The sequence below is a fragment of the Genypterus blacodes genome, unplaced genomic scaffold (genome assembly GCF_046128005.1).
Source record: "Genypterus blacodes isolate CSIRO-AG114 ecotype Tasmania unplaced genomic scaffold, CSIRO-AGI_Gbla_v1 ptg000067l_1, whole genome shotgun sequence".
In the NCBI taxonomy this organism is placed as follows: domain Eukaryota; kingdom Metazoa; phylum Chordata; class Actinopteri; order Ophidiiformes; family Ophidiidae; genus Genypterus; species Genypterus blacodes.
Window position 1 is genome coordinate 10,304,930 of NW_027466879.1, and position 10,780 is coordinate 10,315,709.

Consider the following 10,780-nt stretch of genomic DNA (forward strand, 5'->3'; position numbering starts at 1 on the left):
TACTCTTCAGGAAAGCTAAAATGTGTTCTAGAATTCATATGTTTACCGATTGGATGCGCAAAACTTTCATTTGTACCTTCCTTTTAAAGATGGGACCGTCATTCGCTCCATTGATTGGCTTCAGAAAGTCCTGACTGCTGGCCCTTTAAATGTGGGCGGCTTAACTAAGCTGGCTGAAGTCATATCTCTAGGAAACGAGGCCCGATTGGAGCAAACCAGATGTCTATCAAAAGCTTAAAAGGTGGTGGCTAACTAGGCTGCTGTTCTATTTGGTGTGTTCAAACAGTTTTGTAGCTGTTTATTTGGAAGTTGGTATGTGTTTGTGTGTGTGTGTGTGTGTGTTATAAGGTGTGTAAAAAGAGGTGGTACTTTACAGGTTCTTTGCAAATGCAGTTCAACTTGAAACTTCTGCCTGTGTTAGTAGCATTGTTCTGCTCATTTTGAAAGCGTTGTTTCCATGCCACAGTGGGTCAACTCAGTTATTGATTCAATTGTCTGATTTGAGACAGAACTGTCCCACCTGCCTGGCAGAGCTTCAGTAACACTTTTCTACAAATCTCATGTAGATTAACCTGTTTATATTACTCTGAATCATCTGACAACACATTCTTATGCAGACAGTACGATCTGTCTGCTTATGTGAAATTTGTGCCCGCCAGCTTCCCACTCTCTCTGAGTGAGCAGACGAAGGTTATGTCTAATAGATGGAGAAGAAATGATGATCCCCACAGTAATACGTGCACTATTGTTTCCATGTTAGAAAGATGCCCCCAGGACACGGTGAACAACTGAATTTATGCAGATAGCAAAACCTTAAGTTATGGAAAGTATGGAAATACCATCTTTCAAACTTTCCAGAGTCCAAATTAATGACATTCTGTTCATTTATATTAAGTCAACATGTAAGGATGAACTTGATCTTGACTAGGAGCAAAATGTCTTTAGTTGCCCAATTAGGAATTTGTAACCCCGTGATCCTCCTGATCATCTACATCTCAACACATTCAGAAATCTATAGGAAGAAATGGATTATGTGAGTTGTGTGAGCTTGGTGAAATGGATTTTCATCAGTGTGATCTGACATAAAAGCATGTGCAGATCAGGGTCATGGGACCAAGACAAGCTCAGCGGCTTCCTCGTGCATGGAAGAAGAACTCAAAACGACTTAGAAACAATAAAATGATGAAATTGTTGCTTGATAAGAGCTTTATCATACATTTCAGCCTTTTTATGAAACAGTTCAGAAAGAAACAAGGAAAGGTACAGCACTAATGCACTGTAGAAGACCGATCGATACAAGATAGGGGACCTTTATGATAGCTACATCTCGGTGGGTGTTTTTTGTGTCTGTGTGTGTGTGTGCGTGTGTGTGTGCCTGCATGTGTGTCTGTGTGTCCTCAGTAATAAAGGCACCATGGCTGTGTTGCAGGGAGCCTGAATGTGTGACAGTCACTCCCAGACCACAGGGGAGGAGGAGGAGATGGCTGCTCAGAGCCTGAAATATTGAGCTCTGGTAGAGGCGTGTAAGCAGCTCGCCTCCAGCTCCTATAGTGGTGACCCCTCTCACAGCCCAAGGCAATTACAATGAATGAGAATCGGGAGCAGAGCAACACAAATAAAGCCTCCTACAGAAACAACACAACGAAGAGTCATTTCCAATTCCACCTCCACCTGCATGTATTGAAAACATATGAATGTATTCTCTTTGCTCTACTTATTAAACACGACGGTGGAAAGAAGGCATCGCCGGTAATAACAATGCAGAGGGTCTCGCCATGCTCGGGTGAACAACGGCGGTGTGCCACGGATAAATAACACAGACGAAGGAGATGACAAGCCGGCGCGCTACCTGGAGCAGCCGGATGGGAGCCAGAGGGCTACGGGAGCGGCGTGGTGTTGCGGCGTGACAGGAGCGGGAGTCATCTTTCTGCTCCCTGTCGCCACTCACCTGCTATGATCAGCGCTGAAAACAAGGTGTGTGTGTTTGTGATAGAGTGTGTGTGAAGTGTCTGACAGACATCCAGACAGACGGAGGAAGATTCAATTTGAAGCAGGTTTTCATTTGAGGGAGATCGAAAATCTAATTTTGTCATCCAATCAATATTATGATCCCTTGACCGATTGTCATATGACGTTGAAATCCCTTCCCTTTTATTTGATTTCTGGATAAATATTAGCAATGTATTCAGGCATTATGAATTCCTTTTAGTCGACTTCAGAGCCGTGAATCACACATTGAAGGCTGTGATAAGTACCACAGTTGTAGACCTGTCCATTTGCATTTCATTGCTGCTGATCACAGATCACTGAATTCTGCCTTTTTCAGTGACCTGCTCGAGGTGTTGGCACAGTTCTCCTTCTTTAAGATCCTCTGAGCTTTGGGCCTTTGATTTAGCACTGAGATAAAACAACGCTGCTGTTGTTTCTTGCCAAAATGCCAATTTCAGCTCAGATCTCAGCAGTTACCAAAAACCTAAAGAGATCAAAGTGAAGTTATTTCAGTCTTCTACATAAAAACTTACTTGATTCGACAAGTAGAAATGCTGCTCATTAGCGTGGCAGCATGCTCGCATCGGCTTCACTGGCCGGAAAAGAAAGCAAACACATTCAGAGTGCGACGCTGAAGATGGTTTACAGAGCAAAGACGCCAGTCTGATGTTGCAACAAGGCTCAGTCTCAAGGTCCAGTGTAGTTCAGTTCTGAGACAACTCACCCCCATCGCTCAAATATGAGAAACACTTGCATAAATAATGGATCTTTCAGATTCAATCATGTCACAAGCAGTGCTGGACGAGGTACTTAAGCAGTTTCCTCAAATGAAAGTACGAATAAATGCACTCAAGAACTAAAAGGAAAAGGAGTTATAGACTAGTCATGAGCATTCAGCAGTAATGAAAGAAATAATTAAAAAAATAATAATAACAAACCCGCACATTTGAAGAGACGACATCTTTCACCCACAAATAAAGTATCTCTCTATCTAAATAAGGATATCTGATTTGTTTTGGCTGAGCCATTTAAAGGATTTTGTCCTCCGCTAGACTACTGTATTTTCTGACGTGGTTTCCTTTCTTAAACTCTGAAGGGTGTCTGAAATGGCTCTAAAAGGCTGGGATGCCAGGCTCTCAAGAAAAAAGGAAGGAAGTTCATTTACCAGCATATCAGGACTAAACAGCAACATATGTCTGCCATTCTTGCATTGGTTAGTGTACAACAATAAGTGGCATTCATTTTTATCTCATTATAACATTATAACTGAATCATCAGGGGAGCCTTTTGTCTTTCTTTTTGTCTTTAGGGTTGAGGCATTACGCCAGTGCATTTTGAAATAATCACTCTGACAAAATATACAAAGACATACAATGTCATATTAAAGCAGCAGAGAAGAGGATAGGCAACATTCTGACAACAGTATTACACAGCTGAGACAAAGGGAATGGAGAAAATGCCATACCCTCAGGTACACGGTTGCTTTGTTGCTCATTAAACTTGTTCTGTTTGAAGTGTTTAGCTGCTGAGCTTGTTGACACAGAGGTGCCGCGTGATGCATATGAGGCAAACATGTTCCACTGCCAGCCAGCCCAGAGTCGAGAGTCTGCACAGGCACAGTAATGAGCCCGGAGAAAATGTAAAGCAGGGGAAGATGAAACAGACTTAGTGATCCATCAGCTGTTTCTAACAGCTCCTCTGAGCTGCAATGAAAAACCTGATTGACGAGTAGAGCAGCCAGTGAGCAGGGGGCGACAGAAGGGAAGTGGCATGAGGCGGGGGCGAGCCTGGGGACTTTCACCAAAGCACACATCTGGATTTTTCAATTTATCACTGATCAACAGTTGCTTTTTTCCAGCTCAGATTGAATTATACTATATGGCAACACCATTATGCTGGGGATTATTACATGCTCTCCTGGAGATTTGGTTTATTCATCTGGCCCATTGTTGACAATGACTGCAGCACTCCCCAGGGAGCGGCCCAGAGAATTGATTTCTGACAATCCACCATTCACCTCCTCGAGTCCCCCACTCTGCCCTGACACCCCTGCAAATCAACTTAAAGGCAGAACCTGACAGCTCCTCACATCACACTCCATGTAAACAACCATTATTCCTTCAGAAAGCTCCTCTCGTCTTGTACAGGGTCTTCAAAGCTTGTATCCTTCTAACGCTGAGCCACAGTTTAGACGTCACACAGTGAGGCTTTGATGCTGGGGAGACGTACAATACGCGGAGGAGGGACGCAACTTTGACAATGTCCAAATTAGTATCACTTGTCATTGTTCAGCGTCATGTGACAGTGTCGTGTTTGAGGGAAAAGATGGAGGCGAGCTGGAGTTGGGGTCAGGCAGGTGGTGAGGTTAGGTGTCGGGTTATTTATGAAAGAGATGAGTAGTTTAATGTCAATGGTACAGATGTTGCATCTCTCCATCTTTCTTCTCCCCATGTTTGGTATTGTGCATTTTGACACAGATGTCTCGCACAGTGTGACAGGCAAATGCTGTTATTGCACAGTTTGCAGGGGGTGAGGGGTTATTGAGCTCCAAGTGTTCTTTTGTTGTAAAAAATAAAGTAAATAAACCTGCAGTGCTGTAATTATTTTAACCCGTTTTTAACACAAATCAATGTAACATCAATCCACTACAATGAAGAGAAATGACATACAAATCAAGAAAACGATTACGCAACTACTACTTATGGGGAATTACTCTCACTTTACTTGTATTTGCTAGGTTTATGAAAAAAAGCTTTGTAGTAATGTTAGATAAAGAGACGTGATAAGCACATGTAGCATATGAATTAAATGTGGATACCATTTACCATCAAACAGTGAATACATTTATTGCTAACATGTATCCGTCGAATGTAATTGACAGCATAAATAAAATCACAATATTCGAGAACAAATCCAAGAAACTGACATAACCTGGATTCGTCTCAGTCTAAATATGTCTCAAAAACAGGCTCTGCCTCAGAGCAGAAACACTTAATCAATCATAGATTGAATTTGCGATGGTACAGATTCTTATTCAACAGTGTGGGCGATTCAACTGTGTCACAAGACATTGTGAGGGATAAATGGCAGAAGAATGGGCCCCCCTCCAGTCAACGCCTCTATGTTTCTGACATGGCCATTCCACGTCACACTGCTTGAAAAATGAGCTCCGTGGAGGCGCGCAGCCCTGCTATGAGATTGCACTTCATAAAGGAGAACAGCACACAGGGGTAAAATTCCACTGTAGGGTTTATGGATTTTCCAGTACATCACTGATAGATTGCACTAATATAACCTCAATAAAGAGTTTGAGAACAACTTTATGGATGTGTTCCCTGTTTTGTCATTTAATTTTTCCCTCTTTTGATGTGTGCTCCAGTTGATTTGTCAGTTTCTTTCTTGTGCTTTGACTGGTTGTCACTCATCGGGTGAAGTGTAACACACTCTAAGCACATTAGTCATGGGATATGAACTGTGGAGTGGATTGGATTCATCCTAAGTTTCACAAACAAAACCTCAAGCAGCTTGTTCGGTTTGTTTTTGCTTCGAGCAGCCTTAAGATGTTTTGGAGAGTGAGATGTGTGCATTGCACATAAATTCCTAAATAGTACAACTTGGCACTGAGGGAAGAAAGGTTCTTCACAGTGCTCCCATTGATTCATCACCCCGAGCTACAGCTACAACTCAACACTGGCCACAGTCCACAGTAAGAACATACAAAAATGAACAGATAATAACAATATATATATAAAAAAACATATATGCAATGCCCACTGTGAGAAAGTAACAACAACATCATGACCTTCAATATGCAATATGTTACTATATTAAGCAATCTTACAGGGAGTGAGATGGGCATGGGACACAGATAGTGAAGCATTAACTCACCACCAAAATATTCATGAGCAGAAAAGTATTATATAACAATACTTTTATATATGTTTTCCTAATATGTTGCATGCAGTGTGCTGATTGGCCAGCTGATGTCCTTTTTCAGGACATCTCAATTATATTTGCGGTCAAAAAATGGAACCAAAATTTAAAATCAGTGGAAGATGAAACTTGCCTAATGCTATATATTGTGATAAGCATATTAAGGCGATGGCCATTCAGTGCTTTACATAGGGTGCATCAACAATCACTAAACACTTCATCATCATTTAAAGAAAATCAAATGTTAACAATGACTATATCAAACATATTGTTTTCAATATTTATGTCAGGAGACACAGTGATGAAGAGCCCCCTAAAATAAATCTGCACTGTGCTGCCCTGAAACGCTCGGAACATCTGAGGCTTCCAGTGCTCGGTCACGTGGACCTGCTGAGCGAATCTCCAAGTCCTGACCGCATGCTTCCACCACTCGCTTGAAGTCCTGGACTCCACTGTGCCCTTTCTCAACCCAGCCAGCAGGACCTTGCCCCCTACTACAGCCTGTTAATGCACCACACAACCCACCATCAGTCTCCCCGCGTTCTTTCGATCACTGTCCCTCCATGCCACCTGAGGGAATGATTCAATCACCTATGACCCAATCCATCTTTTAACGATGTTCAGACACTCCAAGGCCCACCTGCGTCCCTATAAAAGGCTCTTTCCACACTTTATGTTTTCTGCACCAAAATCGATGGGACAGAATATACTCCTGCATGCATTTGTATGTGTGTGGCGGTGGAACAGATGCATGTGTGCATATGAGTGTGTGAGAGTTTGTGTGTGAGCCTCCCCTGCAGCGTTTCCCCCCCCTATTTGTTCTCTTCAGGGACCTTGACCAGTTTTTGGTTTGTTTATGAGTGCATGTTGGGAGAGTCCAGGGGAAGCATGAGCCATGCGCCAGAAAAAACATATGGCACTGCTGGGATGCAGACACCTGCCGTTGGACCAGTGAGAGCAGTTTCAAAATCATTAGGAATTAAAGGATTTTAATGACTTCACAAACAATGCAAATTCTTTTCCTGGGTGGTTCCCTGTACGCCCACATGGGATTCTTAGACCTTTTCTAATTCAAACGTCTGTGCTTTTGCAGTAACTCTGTGTTTATGTGCGCTGCAGTGAAAGAAAGGTAAAAAAGAAAATAGTACGGCAAACAAATCCAAGTAAAACAGAAATGCATTGATGGTAATGTAACCTTAACTACAATACAACGACCTTTACAATCACTTCAATTTGCAATTAATCTGCATGAACATGAACCTTTTTACTGTAATTGTCGCATTGTGTTTCCAGTAGTACTACAGTGTTCTACTGTGTGTGTGTGTGTGTGTGTGTGTGTGTGTGCGCGTGATTGTTGTGTTGTTTGTCTGTGTGGTTTTTAGGTAAAGGCTCTTGGTTTAACCTCCACCCTTAGGCATGGCACAGTGAGGATGATTGGAAAACCATGGACCTCTGCTTTAGCATTAAGATGCTTCAGATGCTCATAAATCCGTCTGCAAGTACAAATATCAGCAGGTCTTTTAATATACTGCAAGCCAAACCCCTCTGACCTATGGGGAAGTGCTGCTAATAAGCTGGGTTTTAGAGAGGAAGGAAGAAAAGGGGGAGCATGAATTATCAGCCAGCCACAACGAAGGAGGCACAACATTTAGCTCTGTCAAAACTCTGTCCACTGAAAAACCGTCTTTATTTCAATATTGTGGTCGAAAGAAACTCACATATTTTACTTATGTAACATGAGTACTACACCAATAGAAAAATGCTCTTTTACAAGTAAAAGGTCAGCATTTAAAACTCAATTAAACACAGGCATTAGGAGTAAAACATTATTTTGCATTAGATTTTAAAACTATGTGAGTTGGAAAAATCGGAGACAAAGAATTTTCAATACATCATTATACCTCCAATAACGATGCTGAAATGCATTAATAACCCCCTCCAAATTTGACATGTGACATGTTCACACAAAAGGGGAGATACAAGACACAGATACGTGTTGTAGTTATCGGAAATGTAGCACATTTATTTCCTCTTGTTCCCATCGTCTTGCAGTTTTTGATGAGCTTGGCCGTAGTGTGGTTACTGTTGTCTACTATGTCTCAATTAAGTGGAATAGTTTGTTTGAAAAGAAGTTGGCGTGGAAATAAAGTTAGGCGGGATGACTTGCAGCACTGCAGCTTAAAGAGGAGAGCCAGAAACATCACCATTATAACTTTTCTAGGATTTTGAATTATTTAATGGTATAGGAAGCTCACAATCTTGAATTCTCAGTCGCACTCTAGTTTGTGTTTGTGTTGTCAGTTTTGCCATCATATCCTAGAGATGCCATGGCCAAACCTTCAGTGCTTCTCTGCTGTTCCCTCTGAACATCAGCTTTTGTTCCTGGTGCCTATTAGTGATTTTGAACCATTTCGACACCACTACAACACAGACTCAGACTGGGTAAACTTTCTAAATATGTACTTTAGCCCCGTCATTGGCGTCACTGTTGATGAGTAATTGACATGTTTTTAAAATAGCCAGTTCTACTTGACAAAGCGGTGAGTTTCAGCAGCATTGTCTAGTGGTGCAACAAAAGGAACATTTTGTTCCACTGAATAACAGACGCATGTCTCGAAGCGTAATTAAAAGGAATTCATTCCAAGTGAATGGTGACGATAAAAACTATTTTTTCAACCTTAATTTCATCCTGGACTCTATGCAAATCTTGTTTTGGATTGGTAAAGTTGTATTGAAATGCTGTTACATCACGAGCATTTTGTTCAGCTACAAGAGTGTTCTCTTAAATTAATTATACACTCACAATGATGTGTTCTTTATAATTATACATTTTTACTGGACAACTACAATGTCAGATTACACTCCATGTTGCAGTTTTGCCATTTGCTTAGCGTTTTACAAAGCTACAGCTCAACCAAATCATCCTCGTCATACTCACTCAACAACTCTTTTCTCTACTAACAGAAACACACACACACACATACACGGGTTTATTAATGGCAACTGATGGAGCCCATCAGGTATGAATGTAGCAAGGGGAGATGTGCAAAATAAGCAGTGTTGCTTTTAATACAGTCTGCAATATAAACTGGCTAAACAGAATGATTTCATACTGATTAGAATTGCTGCTATTCGTAGCTGAGGAAAGTACCCTGATTTTGTTGCTGGGTGTATAGAATTGTCCACACCCGAACAGCAATTTAGCCATTTGTATGATGTAGAATCAATACTTCACCAAAGCTGCTCCCATTGCTATCATGCACTCATGGTCCATTGGTGTTCAAATTAATTCCATACACTTCAGCAGTCACTTGTGCTGTTGTTCTGCTTTGGTCCAAAGTACAGGCCTCACAGAGTGCATACGGCGGGGCTTCTTCTTCTGCTGCCTCTGCCGCCCAATGGGTAACCAACAATCGTCACCTAGCAACAACAGCCTATTTTAGTTTGATGTTTGGATGTCAGTTATATTTTTTACTTTATTTGCATAGGAAAGGAATATCCCCACCTCATAAGACTTCCATCAGAGAAGCCAAATTAATGATATAGTTTGTTGTTACTTCAAATGTTGCATTGCATTATACATCCATATATACAGAGATACAGATCCATCTCTCTTTTCACCTTACTGGTCTAATATTCAATCTTCTTAACATTCAACCCAAGCAGTAAGACTTCCGCTGCCTCTCTGATTCTCTCCTTTTTTTTCTCCTTTTTTTTTAGAATAAATGTTAATAGCAAAGTCCATGTTATGGTTACAGAGATGCACACGAAAACAAAATTAGAATCATACTGGAAAGTCATTGATCCAAGTCTGCCTGCAGATTTGCACCTTTTCCCCTGTCACACATTGTTTTTCCCTCTGTGAGCATCATGTTTATGCATGTCTCACGTATGGGCGCAGCAGCCAGATGTGTCCGGTGGCTTTGCACCTAATAGACGAGGGTGCAGCTTGGCAACAACACTAATTCCACCACCACACTTCATGAGTGGCATCTTGCACTTGTTACAGAAGTTAAAGTTGTCCAAACCTGCTTGAGGATGCAAAGCACAGGAGAGTTAGTGTCCTCACATTGGGAGTTGTGTTGCAGGGATTTGCATTTAGCGTACAGTATCATTATAGGAAAGAGAAAAAGAGGAAGGAGGATGTTGTGGATGCTGGATGTTGTGAGACAGAAGGGGACTCAGTATTTTGATTAAACATTCATGAAGGCACAGGAGGAACCACTTACTGTCAGCTGCTAATTAAATAAAGGTCACCCGCTCCCGTTTTGTTTATTGAAACAAGTTGTTACCTAAACTACTGTACAAGAATCTGCCCTTGTGCTATTAGCTGGAATAAAAGCTACAGCCGCTTTATTAAAGGCAATGTTTTTGTTCCAGCAAAGGTTTCTCTGCACATCATTAACTAAGCACACACACACAAACACACGCACACATACAGTCATTTGAAATGTGCTACTTTTCTGCCACTCCAGCTGTGCTGCTATACCAGTGCTGAACCTCTATACTAAAGCTGAATACATGTCAAAATGCAGTCTTACCACACACCTGCTTCATGTTAGTGCTGCTGCATCAAAATTGTCCTGTATTTCCAAATGTTCCCCTTTTCGGGAATATTGTGAAATAGCCAGGCTTGTTTTGGCTTTTTGCTAAAATATCTTTAATATCATTTGATATCAATTTCAAAAGGCAAAAGGAGTAAAGGAGCAGGTAACTGAAATCATGGACAGCACTTTGTACATCCAGTTATCATAGATTTTCATTATCATAAAATACGCTATTCTCATTTTACAGCTAAAGCGTGTTTGTGTTTACAAAATTACATTCATGAATCAAAACTTAAATGGTGATTTTTTTG

The 10,780-nt window shown here is 41.2% G+C and overlaps 1 long non-coding RNA gene across 1 annotated transcript; it reads right to left on the bottom strand.

Annotated features, from left to right (window-relative positions):
* Positions 1-8,734: 8,734 nt before the first annotated feature.
* LOC143004420 (uncharacterized) lies at positions 8,735-10,550 on the bottom strand. The gene is made up of 2 exons (XR_012963959.1): positions 10,471-10,550; positions 8,735-9,950 (listed from the first exon to the last, which is right to left on the bottom strand). It is a non-coding gene; the product is annotated as an uncharacterized LOC143004420 (long non-coding RNA).
* Between the last annotated feature and the right edge of the window lie 230 nt (positions 10,551-10,780).